Source organism: Eubalaena glacialis, chromosome 10, assembly GCF_028564815.1.
Source record: "Eubalaena glacialis isolate mEubGla1 chromosome 10, mEubGla1.1.hap2.+ XY, whole genome shotgun sequence".
In the NCBI taxonomy this organism is placed as follows: Eukaryota; Metazoa; Chordata; class Mammalia; order Artiodactyla; family Balaenidae; genus Eubalaena; species Eubalaena glacialis.
This window is the reverse complement of record NC_083725.1, coordinates 74,278,713-74,294,218: the sequence shown is the minus strand read 5'-3', so window position 1 is coordinate 74,294,218 and position 15,506 is coordinate 74,278,713. Positions and strand designations below refer to the sequence as shown.

The following is a 15,506-nucleotide window of genomic DNA, read 5'->3' as shown; positions in this document are numbered from 1 at the left end:
CATGGTTGTACAACCATCACTACCTTCTAATTTGAGAACATTTTCTTCTCCCCAAGAAAGAAACCTCAGACCCATTGACAGTCACTTTGCGTCGTCACCCTTTCCCCTCCCCCTAGGCTCTGACATACACTAATCTACTTTCCGTCTCTATGGATTTGCCTATTCTGGACATTTCATGTCAATAGAGTCATTCAGTATGTGGCCTTTGAATCTGGCTTCTTTTACTTAGCATAATATTTTCAAGGTTAACCCACATTGTACATATATTAGTGGCTGAACTTTATATATATAAATATATAAAAATTATATGTATATCACATACCACATTTTGTTTATCCATTCATCAGTTGATAGACATTTGGATTGTTTCTAACTTTTTTGGTACTGTGAATAATGCTGCTTTATTCAGTTGTGTATACGTTTTTGTGTAATACGTTTTCAATTCTCTTGGGTATATACCTAGGAATTTCTGGGTCATATGGTAACCCTTTGTTTAATTTTGGAGGAGCTACCAAATTGTTTTCCATGGCTACACCATTGTACATTCCCACCAGCGATGCCATTTTGCATTCCAGTTACTCCACATTCTCTCCAACACTTATTTTCTGGTTTTGTTTATTTGTTTGTTTAACTGTAGCCATCCTGGTGAGTGTGAGTTAGTATCTTACTGTGGTTTTCTTTTTCCTTTTTTTTTTTAATTTGGCTGTGCCACGCAGCATGCAGGATCTTAGTTCCCCAACCAGGGATTAAACCTGCGGCCACTGCATTGGAAGCACGGAGCTTTAACCACTGGACTGCCAGGGAAGTCCCTCATTGTGGTTTTCACTTGCATTACAATAATGACTAAAGAAATTGAGCATCTATTCATGTGCTTACTGGCATTTGTATATCTTCTTTGATAAATTAGAGTTTTTTTGATTACCCAAGTTGGAAGAGCTTGTTCTTTCCACCTTGTGCTTTATACCTTTGTTTTCTGCCTTGCACTGAAATTATATGTAAATATTCCATGTTATTTCCTTTTATATTGAAGGGATCTTTTTTCCAATATTATTATGGCTATTCTGGGTCCCTTGCATTTCTATATGAATTTTAGGATTGTCAATTTCTGCAGAAAAAAAAGACACTTGGAAATGGATAGTGATTGCATTGAATTGGTAGATCAATTTGAGGAGTATTGCCATCTTAACAATACTAGGTTTTCCAACACATGAAGTAAAAATGTCTTTTCATTTTTTTCTTTAAGTTCTTTTAACAGAGTTTTGTTTTCAGTGTACAGGTCTTGTACTTATTTTGTTATTTACTCTTGTTTTTTGATATTATTGGATTAAATCATTTTCTTAATTTTATTTTCTGATTTTTCATTTCTAGTGTATAAAAATACAACTGATTTATGTATATTGATCTTGTATCCTGCAGCCTTGCTAACCTTGTTTATTAGCTTGTGTGTGTGTGAGTATGTGTGTGTGTGTGTATTCCTTAGAATGTTCTATATATAGGATCATGTCATTTGCAAATAGAGGTATTTTTTTCCAGTTTCCCTTCCAATCTAGATGCTTTTTATTTTATTTTCATGTTTAGTGCTCTCCAGGCTAGAACCTCCAGTACAGTGTTAAATAGAAGTGGTGAGAGTAGGCATCCTTGACTTGTTCCTGATCTTGGGGGAAAAGCTTTCAGTCTTTCACCAGTAACTATGATGTTAGCTATGGGTTTTTTGTAGATGCCCTTTGTCAGTTTGAAAAAGTTCCCTTCTGTTCCTAGTTTGTTGAATGTTTTTATCTTGAGAGAGTGTTGGATTTTGTTAAATGTTTTTTCTGCAGGCATTGAGATGATCATGTGTTTATTTTCCCTGGATTTTATAAATATGGTGTATTACATTGACTTTATATGTTGAACCAACCTTGTATTCCTGAGATAAACCTCCTCTCATAGTATTGTGTAATCCTTTTCATATGCTGCTTGATTCAGTATTTTGGTGGTATATGCTGCTGGTATTCTGTTGAGGATTTTTGCATTTATCATCAGTCATAAGGAATATTGATCTCTAGTTGTGTGTGTGTGTGCACTTATGTGATGTCTTTGACTGTTTTGTTATCAATATAATTCTGGCCTTAGGCTACTCACTTCATTTTTGAAGGGTAGTTTTTGCTGGATTTAGAATTTTTGATTGACAGGGTTTTTTTTTTCTTCCGAACTTTGAATATGTCATTCCATTTCCTTCATTCTGTTTCTAATGAGAGTACAGCTGTTAATCTTACTGAACATTTCTTGAATGTGATAAGTCACTTCTCTCTTGCTGCTTTCAAAATTCTCTTTGTCTTTTGACAGTTTGGCTAATATATGTCAAGGTGTGGATCTCTTTGAGTTTATCCTACTTGGAGTTTTTTGAGCTTCTAGATGTGGAGATTAATGTTTTTCAGCAAATTGGAAGTTTTTGGCCATTATTTCCTCAAGTATTCTTTCTTCCCATTTCTGTTTCTCCCCTTCTTCTGAGACTCCCGTTATGCATATATTGGTACAGTTGATGGTATCTCCACAGGTTTTTGAGACTATGTTTATCTTTCTTTATTGTTTTTTTTATTTCTCAAACTAGATAATCTTCATTGACATGTATCTTCAAGTTCATTGTTTCTTTCTTCTGTCTGCTCAAATCTGCTATTGAGCATCGCTCATGAAATATTCATTTCAATTATTGTACTTTTCAATTCCAGAATTTGTTTGATTTTTTTAAAAAATAATTTATATATCTCTATTGATAATCTCTATTTGGGGAGATAACCTCATACTTTCTTTTAGTTCATTAGACATGGTTTCTTGCAGCTCTTTGAACATATTTATTTATTTATTTTAAATTTATTTATTTAATTTATTTATTTTTGGCTGCATTGGGTCTTCGTTGCTGCACATGCGCTTTCTCTAGTTGCGGTGAGCTGGGGCTTCTCTTGTTGAGGAGCATGGGCTCTAGGCACATGGGCTTCAGTAGTTGTGACACGTGGGCTTCGGTAGTTGTGGCTTCTGGGCTCTAGAGCACAACCTCAGTAGTTGTGGCACACGGGCTTAGTTGCCCTGCGGCATGTGGGATCTTCCCAGACCAGGGCTCAAACCCGTATCCCCTGCATTGGCAGGCGGATTCTTAACCACTGCGCCACCAAGGAAGCCCTGAACATATTTAAATTAGCTCATTTAAAGTCTTTGTCTAGTAACATCTAGGCCTCTCAGGGCCAGTTTCTATTAACTGCTTTTGTTCTTCTATATGGCCATACTTTCTTGGGTTTTTTGTGTGTTTGTTTGTTTTTGCATGGCTCATAATTTTTTGTTGAAAGCTGGACATTTTAAATAATGTGGCAACTTTGGAAATCAGATACTCTCCCATCCCCAGGGTTTGTTTGTTTGTTTTTTTTCTATTGGTTGTTGTTGTAGTAGTTGTTTGTTTAGTGACTTTTCTGAACTAATTATGTGAAGTCTGTATTGTTTGCTTTGTGTGGCCACTGATGTCTCTACTTGTTTAGCTTAGTGGTGAGCTAGCGATTGGAAGAGTGACCAACAAATCACCAGTCTTTGCTGAGGAGCTCTATGTGCATGTTGGGGTGCACCTTCAACATTTAGCAAGGTGTATGACAGCTCTGTCTTAACCTTCACTTCCTGCTTGTGCAGAGCCTCAAGGTCAGACAGAGATGAGAGCTTAGGGGCTTCTCAAGTCTTCCTTTTGTATGTGTACAGCCCTGTGTGTGTGTGTGGTCTCCTAGATTCCCAAGACTATGTTGGAGCTTTTCTTTTCTCTCTTTTAAATTAATTTTTATTGGAGTATAGTTGCTTTACAATGTTGTGTTAGTTTCTACTGTACAGCAAAATGAATCAGCTATACATATACATATATCCCCTCTTTTTTGGATTTCCTTCCCATTTAGGTCACCACAGAGCATTGAGTAGAGTTCCCTGTGCTATACGGTAGGTTCTCATTAGTTATCTATTTTACACATAGTATCAATAGTGTGTATGTATGTCAATCCCAATCTCCCAATTCATCCCACTCCCCTTCCCCCTTGGTATCCATACCTTTGAATGTCTGTGTCTCTATTTCTGCTTTGCAGATAGGATCATCTATACCATTTTTCTAGATTCCACATATATGTGTTAATATATGGTATTTGTTTTTCTCTTTATGACTTACTTCACTCTGTATGACAGTCTCTGGGTTCATCCACGTCTCCACAAATGGCCTAATTTTGTTCCTTTTATGGCTAAGTAATATTCCATTGTATATACGTACCACATCTTCTTTATCCATTCCTCTGTTGATGGACATTTAGGTTGCTTCCATGTCCTGGCTATTGTAAATAGTGCTGCAGTGAACATTGGGGTGCATGTATCTTTTTGAATTATGGTTTTCTCTGGGTATATGCTCAGTAGTGGGATTGCTGGGTCATAGGGTAGTTCTATTTTTAGTTTCTTAAGGAACCTCCATACTGTTCTCCATAGTAGCTATATCAATTTACATTCCCACCAATGATGCAAGAGGGTTCCCTTTTCTCCACACCCTCTTCTGTGTTGGAGCTTTTCAAAGCCCCTATGGGTGAATATTTCTCAGCTGTTTCTTTTAAGCTTTTTGGTCAGTCTATTGTTGCTCCAAGTAGTAACTACTTCCTCAGGCAGCTGTGAAGTTAGAACACTTGCTTATAACTGTTTTCAACAAATGCCCCTTGGGAGAAGGTTTTTTTATACTAGGTGAGTTCTGAGTCAGGTCAAGTACAGACTGACTTATAAGTGGGGTCTTCCAGGGAACCATCAGAAAGGTCAAATAATGACAGTTCTTTGGGAATGAGGATTTGAAAGGGCTCCAGCTCCATTCTGCTCTACCCAGTGACTACTAGGCTGTACCAGGAATGTGGGCTATTATTTTTCAAGACTATTGCAGAGATGAGAAAGGGGGATGGGAGTAAGGGAAGTTAAAATGTCGCAAAGCTTCTTGTTCTTCCTGAGATACAACTATTTATTGACTTAAAAATAAATGCTTCCTGTGTTGCTGCAAGGTTTGGTTAATTTCCAGAGCTCTGGAATAGTTTATTCTAATAATTTTGTCAGCTTTTTCATTGCTTTTATGGATGAACAAAATTTTGGAGGTCCCTAATCTGCCATTTTTGCCAACAATATCCCATAACTTAATTTTAAAATAAAACTTTCCAGCCCTCATCTTCCTTGAAAGTTTTGAGCCACTTGGCTTTTGCCAGTCTTTCCTTCATTAAATACCCTCTTTTCTGCCTCTGTGGATACTCTTTTCCATTGTTCAGTGGACTCTCTTCCTCTGATTATCCTTTAGAATTTGATGTTTTTGAAAGTTCTGTCCTTGACTCTCTTATGTTTCCATTCCACACATCCTTCCTGGGTGATCTCACCTATACCTGTGATTTCAGCTGCCTCTTCTTTGACATAACTCTTAACTCCAAGTTTTAAATCTAGATTTCTTTTTATCTTTGGACTTATGTTACCACTGCCTCTTAGACATCTCCAATTCAGTGTCCTCTTTGACTTTGTCTCTTAGCATGGTCATAGGTGATCAGTTACCAAGTTCGATCACTCTACTTCCTGAATATCTGTAGAATCTATTTTCCGCATCCCTGATGCTGCTTTCCTAATTAGGACCACATTTCTGTCTTGCTTAAACTATTGTAATACTTTCTTGTCTCTATGTCTCCAGTCTTGTTCTGCCTTTCATACATTTTCTATACTGCATGTAGAACATGCTTTCTAAAAAACTCATTTCTTTTTGTCACTCCTTCACTGGGGAGACAATAGCTAGCAATATAGACACCATCCCTGCTTTCAGGGAACTTTGGGTATAGGGAGGGACACAGACACGTACAATTCCGAGTGTGCTAGAGCAAGTACAGTGCACAAAGGAGAGGCATACACTCAACTGAGACTCAAAACATCAAGAAAATTTCAAAGGAGATGATGTCTAAGCTGAGATCTGCAGGTACAGCAGAAATTTTAACAATGAAGGGAAGAATGGGAAAGAGTATTCCAGGCTGAGAGTGCATGTAGGAAGGCCTAGAGAAAGCATAGAATTGCAGGAAATGAAAGAAATTCTGTATGTTGGAAAACTTTACATTGAGGAAGTAGAATCAGTTAAGCCTGAAGAGGTAAACTGGGGCCGTATCACACTGAAGCGATTTTTATTGGGAAGAAACATGATGAGTTTTACATATTAGAAAAAGCACCTTGGCTAGAGTATGGAGAATGCTTTACATGAGAGGGTTGACTTGGAATCAGGGTGACCAGTTAGGAAGCTCTTGCAGTATTCCAGGCAAGAGATAATATTGATGTAGACATTTGGAATGGAGAAAGTCGGATTGATTTGAGAAGTGTTTTGGAAATAGAATTGTTGAATGTGGAGACCAAGGGAGAGAGAGGAACTAAGGAAAATTGTATTATTCAGTTAATAAAGCTATCTATTCCAATAGCTATTTAGAACATAGAGCTTTTTTAAAAATTGAAATATAGTTGACTTACAATATTGTATTAGCTTCAGGTGTACAGCAAAGTGATTCTGATATGAATATATATATATATATATATATTCAGATTCTTTTCCATAATAGGTTAATACAAGATACTGAGTATAGTTCCCTGTGTTATACAGTAAATCCTTGTTTTTTATCAATTCTTTATATGGTAGTGTGTGTCTGTTAATCCCATATTCCTAATTTATTCCTCCCCACCCTCTTTCCCCTTCAGTAACCATAAGTTTGTTTTCTATGTCTTTGAGTCTGATTCTGTTTTGTAAATAAATTCATTTGTATTATTTTTCAGATTCCACATTTAAATGGTATAATATTGTCTTTCTCTGTCTGACTTCACTCAGTATGATATTCTCTAGGTCCATCCATGTTGCTGCAAATGGCAATATTTCATTCTTTTTATGGCTGAGTAATATTCCATTATATATATACCACATCTTCTTTACTCATTCACCTGTCGATGGACATTAGGTTGCTTCCATGTCTTGGCTATTGTAACTAGTGCTGCTATGAATATTGGGGTATATATATCTTTTTGAATTAGAGTTTTCATCTTTTCTGGATATATGCCCAGGAGTGGGATAGCTGGATCATATAGTAGCTCTATTTTTAATTTTTAAAGGAACCTCCATACTGTTTTCCATAGTGGCTGCACCAATTTACATTCCCACCAGCAGTGTACAAGGGTTCCCTTTTCTCCACACCCTCTCCAGCATTTGTTATTTGTAGAGTTTTTGATGGTGGCCATTTGGACCAGAGTGAGGTGATACCTTATTGTAGTTTTGATATGCATTTCTTAATAATTAGCAATACTGAGCATCTTTTAATGTACCTTAGAACATAAAGCTTTTATATATGTACATAAGTATGTATGCACTTCAGTGACAAGAAAGTATGTGGTGTTTTGTAGATTTTTCTTTGTAAAATTATCTACGTCTGGTATAAGTCTAAGACCTAAGCTCCCCTGAATAGACTTTACTGTTCACTTGGTAGAAGCTAGTAAATGTAGACCTAATGCCTGGTCAATTTATTTCTGTGAGCCTAGCCTTGTATTTCCTATCAAGATTCATGATTAAAATTATCTCAACATTTCAGGTCAACTTTTTTTTTTTTTTATCATAAGGATAAAACTACATAGTTGATACCATCAGCTTTCCCATGCTACAGAAGAATGTTTCTACTTTGGAATTTTCAGTATAAAGCAATCAAAAACTTTTGCGATTTTCTGTTTGTAGTATAGTAGAACATCTGACTAGAGTAAAAGTCTTACTGACTTTAGGTTCAGTTTTATTTGGTCACTTTTTATCAAATGAATTTATGTCTACATGACTAACTTTTGCTATCTGATTAAAAAGCATACTTTGAAATGTAGCATTCTTTGAATTTGAAGGCCTGTTTTAAAGTTTGTCATTTCATCACTAAGACCTGAAAAAAGAGTCATTGATCATTTTTGCAGAAGACGTTTGGAAATTCATGTATTTGGACGTTCATATTCTTCTGCATGGACTTTGAAGAAATAATAATCCCATAACCACTATTCCCTGAACTATTCTAATATTTGTGAAATGGATGTGTGGTTGGATATGGTATTGTTAAACAAAAGTAGCTTTCAGTTTAATTTTAATCAGGATCATTGATCTATTTTTATTTTAGGAAATAAATGAAAATTTAATATTAATATTATTTGTTAAATGTTATAGAGGACATTTAAAATGTTCATGATAAAAAAAGAGAGAAATGATGATTTCCTTTTAATTAAAGACAAAAAATCCCTTGGCTCCAAAAAAGAAATCCTCTCTATTCTCAGTTGCTTTTAAAAATCTTGAACCTGTCAGTGAAATTGTGTAATCTGGTAATAACATGCCTAAGGCTTATTGCCTTTTCTTGGGCAACAGTATCAGCAAATGATGTGCTCTATCGATTTTAATCACATTGTTTTTACAGTTCCATTGCAGTGTTTGGAAAACTCACCAAGTAAATAAATCTGTGGATACAGACACCTCTTTTTTTCTCTGAAAACCTAACCAATTATATATTATTCCTTCTTGATCAGTTGCTAAGTTATAACACAGAGTAGTAATATTTTGAGAGGCTGTGGTCTTGGCTAGGCTGAAATGTTCTTGATATTCAGCACTACATATTTTAAAAATAAAATTCTTATAAATGTGATATTTGAGTGCCTGTACCATTCAGAATTTAACATTTAACAAGCTGCCTGTGGGCTAATCCAGCAAGCCATTCCCTCTACAACTCAATTGCATATATCTAGAGCAAGCTCCCATAAGGTTATAGTCTAAGCTAGCTATGAGCTGATTTGATGGCAATTTGTATCTTGGAAACCATGTAGAACAATATTTGGAGCATTAGATTGAGAGATTATGACTGATAAAATAATTTTCTGATGCTACCATCTATTGGGTTTTGGCAGAGTTTCATAATAATCATAAAAACCTCCACTTATTAAAAGCTTACAATGTATCAGGGTTTTACATACATTATATCCTATCCTTATAACAATTCTGCCATGTAGGTATATAGACACCATCTATATACTTTGCATATAAGGAAGGTGAGACCACATAGGTTAAGTCACTGATGAGGAATTTGAACCTTGGTCTAACGGTAAAGCTCAGGTTCTTTCTGACTACCAAGGGCAAACGAATTTCATTTAAAATATTCTGTACATGTAAAATGGAACCATTGTCTGAGAAGACTTCTGAGATTTAAATGCTCATAAATTGTTCAGAAGTTTGGGGTCTTTAGACCCAAATGGTAGAACACTGCTGTTCTGTTTTTTGGGACTGATGTAGCTTTGTTTGCAGTAGTGCTGAATTTGGAGTAGGGATGTATGCATGTGTGTATAAAATAAATAACTTAATATTTTTCTTTTTCTGTGGAAGTTATAGTGGGAAGGTTCCCTTGGTATTTTTTGTTATTCTGGAACTAATTAGAAATAAGCCATATATTTCCGTCACATTAAAACACTGACTCTAGTTAATTTGTCACTAAATTCTAATTTGTTCATATGGCAGTAGATTTGGATTGATTGTACTGTCTAGGACTTATTCTGCATACTTTAGAACTTTACAGTTTATATTTTCAGCATACGTTGAAGTCCTCTGTCCCTTCCATGCCTAAGCTGCAAATGCTTGCTGGAGGACTTAGTGTTGGCAGTTTGGTGGCTACTCTCTCTTCACTCCAAATCTGTGGCTAATCAGTGTCAGGGTTGGAAATCTCACCTAAAACTACTTGCAGCAGCCCTTTCTTTCTGGCAGCTCTCTCAGAACGAGAACCTCACGTTCCACGCTACTTCATCTGTCTTTTGTGCCTAGTGGAGCCACTATTCTTCAGTGAAGACACTCTTGTTAACCCTGATACTTCCTGGAAGTGCTTCTTCCCTCTTCTTATCTTAGCACAGACCTGCCTTTCTCTCTCCCATTGTTCTTGCCTTCAAACAGAAATCACCTTCTTCTACTCCTCTTGAACCATAGGTTCTGGGCCCTTGCATGTGCCGGTGTCCCTGTCTAGAGAGCCTTTCCTTGACTTGTTCACCAAGTGAACTCCAATTCATTCTTTAAGACTTAGTTTAATAGATGCAGGAAAAGGACAAAATTCAACATTCATTTATGATAAAAATTCTCCAGAAAGTGGGTGTAGAGGGAACATACTTCAGCATAATAAAGGCCATATAGGATAAGTCCACAGCTAACATCATACTCAACGGTGAAAACCTGAAAGCATTTCCTGTAAGGTCAGGAACAAGGCAAGGATGTCTACTCTTGCTACTTTTATTCAACATAGTATTGGAAGTCCTAGTCATAGCAATCAGGCAAGAAAAAAAATAAAAGGAATCCAAATTGGAAAGGAAGAAGTAAAGCTACCACTGTTTGCAGATGTCATGATACTATACACAGAAAACCCTAAAGTTGCCACCAAAAGAATTACTAGAGCTCATCAATGAATTTGGTAAAGCTGTAGGATCCAAAATTAATATATAGAAATCTGTTGCATTTCTATACACTAAGAACGAACTATCAGAAAGAGAAATTAGGGAAACAGTTCCATTTACCATCACATCAAAAATAAAATACCTAGGAATCAACCTATCTAAAGAGATAAAAGAGCTGTTCTTGGAAAACTATGAGACACTGATGAAAAATTGAAAACAACACAAATAGATGGAAAGAAATATTATACTCATGGATTGGAAGAATTAATTTTGTTAAAATGACCATACTACCCAAGGCAATCTAGAGATCCAGTGCAATCCCTATCAAAATACCAATGACATTTTTCACAGAACTAAAACAAATAATTTAAAAATTTATATGGAAACAAAAAAGACCCCAAGTAGCCAAAATAATCTTGAGAAAGAAGAATAGAGGTAGAGGTATCATGCTCCCTGACTTCAGACTATACTACAAAGCTATAGTCATCAAAACAGTATGGTACTGGCACAAAAACAAACACATAGATCAATGGAACAGAATAAACAGCCCAGAAATAAACCCACACACTGTGGTCAATTAATCTGTGACAAAGGAGGCAAGAATATACAATAGAGAAAAGACAGTCTCTTCAATAAGTGGTGCTGGGAAAACAGGACAGCTACATGGAAAATAATGAAATGAGAACATTTTCTCACACCATATACAAAAATAAATTCAAAATGGATTAAAAACCTAAATGTTAAGACTGGAAACCATAAAACTCCTAGAAGAAAACATAGGCAGAACACTCTGACATAAATCGTAGCAACATTTCTTTTTAATCTGTCTGCTAAGACAAAGAAAACAAAAGCAAAAATAAACAAATGGGACCTAATTAAATATAAAAGCTTTTGCACAGCAGAGGAAACCATTGACAAAACAAAAAGACAATCTACTGAATGGGAGAAAATATTTGTAAATGATATGACCAATAATGGGTTAATATCCAAAATATACAAACAGCTCATACAACTCAATGTCTAAAAAACAGGGCTTCGATGGTGGCGCAGTGGTTAGGAATCCTGCCAATGCAGGGGACACGGGTTCGAACCCTGGCCCGGGAAAACCCCACATGCCACAGAGCAACTGGACCTGTGTGCCGCAACTACTGAGCCTGCACTCTAGAGCCCATGAGCCACAGCTACTGAACCTGTGTGCCACAACTACTGAAGCCTGTGTGCCTAGAGCCTGTGCTCCATAACAAGAGAAGCCACCGCAATGAGAAGCCTGAGCACCGCAGTGAAGAGTAGCCCCTGCTCGTCGCAACTAGAGAAAGCCCACGCGCAGCAATGAAGACCCAACACAGCCAAAAATAAATAAATAAATATTTTAAAAAAGGAAAGAATCTGATTAAAAGATGGGCAGAAGGCCTGAATAGACAGTTATCCAAAGAAGACATACAGATGACCAACAGACACATGAAAAGATGCTCAACATCACTAATCATAAGAGAAATGCAGATCAAAACTACAATTAGGTATCACCTTATATCTGTCAGAATGGCTGTCATCAAAAAAGCCACAAATAATAAATGCTGACGAGGTTTTGGAGAAAAACAAATCCTTGTCCATTGTTGGTGGGAATGTAAATTGGTGCAGCCACTATGAAAAACAGTATGGAAGTTCCTCAAAAAACTAAAACTAGAGCTACCATATGATCCAGTAATTCCACTCTTGGGTATATATCCAAAGAAAACGAAAATACTAATTTGAAAAGATATATGTACCCCAATGTTTGTAGCAGCATTATTTATAATAGCCAAAGTACGGAGGCAAACTAAGTGTCCATCAACAGATGAATGGATAAAGAAGATGTGACACATATATACAATGGAATACTACTCAGCCATAAAAAGAAATGAAAATTTTGCCATTTGCAACAACATGGATGGACCTGGAGGGTATTATGCTTAGTGAAAAAAGTCAGACAGAGAAAGACAAATACAGTATTTTATCACTTATATGTGGAATCTAAAAAATAAAATGAATGAATATAACAAAACAAAGAGACTCACAGATATAGAAGGAAGAGGGGAGGGACAAGATATAGTGAGGGTATTAAGAGGTTCAAACTACTATGTATAAAATAAATAAGCTACAAGGATATATTGTAGTGCACAGGGAATATAGGCAATATTTTATCTTAAGTGTAAATGGAGTGTAATCTATAAAATTTTTTGAATCATTATGCACCTGAAACTAATATAATAATTATAAAAACTAATTATAGTAATTGTAAATCAACTATACCTCAATAAAAAAAGAAAGAAAAAAAAGACTTAGTTTGAATATCACTTATCCCATGAAACTTGTGACCGTTCCCTCAGCAAGTGAGTAATAATGATTTTTAAAGCAGTAATATGTACCAGACAAAGTTCTAGGCACTTTACAAATGTTTTGTAGTTAGTCCTCACAATTATCATTTAAGATAGTTACTACTATTAACTCCTCTTTACATATCCCGATTTGTACAGAGCTAGTTAGTAGAGGTGGGATTTGAATCCTGATCGCTATCATTCTAAAATTTTGTTTCCCACCTGATTATATTACTTCCCTGGTAACTTCCTCTTTTATATCACTTTTGTACTTTGTATATACTGATCATTATCTTTATCATAATCATTATTAGTAAGGCCCATGTCTTGATAATCTCTTTATTCCCAGCACCCAATACAATCCTTGGTATATAACAGGTATTCAGAAAATGTTGGCTGGATACATACATACACGGTTAGATGGCTGGATTCTCAGTTGGTCTGTTCTACTTCTACCTCTTGTGCTCTTTGCTTAACTCATTACTGCCCTCTGGGCACTCTTCTTGGCCAGTCGTACAGAACTCTTGCCAGTAAGTGCCTTTTAGGTCTTATTTCCCCTGTCTTTCCTGTCTTGCTGAAATTAACAGGCATGCCACATTGACGCCTGAGATATGACACTCTAAATGCTTTTGTTCTGGCCATAAGTCTGGGGTTTGTGTGCTGCAGATAAATGGCTCATCATTAGGAGTGAAGAAAACAGCCTCTTCCCAAAAATAAGTATCCTTACTTGAGGTGGTTTGACTAGGGAGCCTGAGAAAGTTAACATATATATCACGTGAATTTTTTTGGTCTTGGCTATGACATGCATGTTTTACATGAAAGAAACATGAACCAGTTATTGCTAGTTACATCATCTGCCAAAAATAGTGACCTTTGTTGAATATGAGGATCTGAGTAATAATAAGGTTTATGACCAAGGCCTGTAGTTGTTGGAGACTGGTCTTAGCAGAAACCCTTAGAGTTTGACAATATGGTTTATCACTGAAATATTTGTGTCTCTGCATCCTTTGAGATTCCTGAAAACCGAAAGTCTGGAATAGAACATAAGTTTGGGAGTGTAGTTATAACATCTTGTCTGATAGGGAAACTTTCAGAAGTAGGTGGAAATTTAGAGTACAGGATTGGGGTCAGGCTTGGTATGGGTGTTTTGGTGTTTTGCTCTAGAATGAGAGCTTCAAGATAGAGTGAGGGTTGGATTGTAGTGCAGTGTTTTGGCCAGGAGACTTCCTCAAGGATATTATTTGTTTACATGATAAACCACTGGCTCTCTTACTCTAGGCAATTATATTGCATATTATGTTTGTAGTTTCGAAAATACTGTCTCTATCAATCAGTGAATGATTTTCAATCAGTAATCCTTATTTAATAATGGAGGCCTTTACTGGATACAAGATGACAAGGTGAACAGAACATAGTTCCTGCCCTGGAGGGGCTCACAGTTAAGAGAAGTATTTTTTCTTGTTGTTTTCTGTTTTCTTAAATTAATATTACTTAAACAGAAACTTGAAAACGGGGATCTTGGAATCTGTTGTTGGTGTTTTGTTGCCGACTCTTTGGAGTTGTCAAGTTTTCAGACATCTGGCCACAAGACGAAGGTTGCCTGGATACCTCTAAATTGTGTTCCCAGTATCTGAAATGACCTTGAGGGTCAGAATGCCTTTTCTCATATGGTATGAAACATCTGGGCTGGAGCATTATATCACACTTTGCTTAGCTAACTAGTTTCCTGGAAAGTTGCTGGCTTTGGACAGTTCCTCTCTTTCAATACTCCTGGGAATATTTGACATACAGGAAAGATCTCTGGCCACACGGTTTTACATTAATAGATCTTATTAATCCAAAATTATTAATTGGTGCTTGATAAATGAAGCTAGCATAACTTTCAGATTTGCCATCAAATTCTTAAACTTATTGATCTGTTGCTAATTGGATTAAGATTCCTTTTGTGTGTGAGAACATTTAAATTCTAGTCTCTTAGAAAATTTCAATTATGTAATAAATACAGTGTTAACAGTAGTCACCATGTTATATATTAGATCCTTGGACCTTTTTCATCTTATAACTGAAAGTTTGTATCTAATACATGAGATGGTGAATGTGTTAATTAATTTGATGAGGGGGAATCCTTTCATAGTGTATACGTTTATCAAATTATCATGTTGTGTATTTTAAGTATCTTAAAATTTTATTTATCAATTATTCCTCAGTAAAGTGGGAAAAGAGGAGTATTTTCTTTTAAGCATCCTGGATGGAGCACTGCTGAGTGTTCATGCCACAGTCCTCTTGAGTGGTTCTACTTCTCTCCTAGAGTTTCTTGGCAATGTTGTGTTTTTTGGCTGCCTTAGCTACCTGTGGGCCCATTTACTCACTCTTCACCTATTATCCTCTGATTTCATGAGTGGGAAGATAGACTTACTTCTGTTTTCTTACAGTGTCTTTTCTTTTACACTTTATTTAGCTTTTTCCTTTCTAGCCAAGCACTACTTCTCCAGCCTTGCGCCTCATCCCCTTCCTCCTCCTCACTATCACCCTGCCCCCATGGTAAATCTTGGCTGCGCTGCTCTGTTAAAGGCGAAATTCAGATTGGCCGAGGTGAGTTTTGGGGCTGTAACCAGTTTGGCCTGCTCTGCGGTAGGAAAGCGGGATCCCCATTATAAAATTGAAACCTCCACAGTGGAGGTGAGGTCA

The 15,506-nt window shown here is 36.3% G+C and overlaps 1 protein-coding gene across 7 annotated transcripts in view; it reads left to right on the top strand.

The window, feature by feature from the left end:
- STK33 (serine/threonine kinase 33) overlaps positions 1–15,506 on the top strand; it is a 184,673-nt gene that overhangs the window by 67,777 nt on the left and 101,390 nt on the right. The window contains exon 3 of one of the 7 annotated variants that reach the window (XM_061202963.1): positions 3,906–3,945. The exons of the other annotated variants lie outside the window; for them this stretch is intronic. The gene's annotated coding sequence lies outside the window, so the exon portion shown is untranslated. The remainder of the gene's footprint in view (positions 1–3,905; positions 3,946–15,506) is intronic. 7 annotated transcript variants of the gene reach the window in all.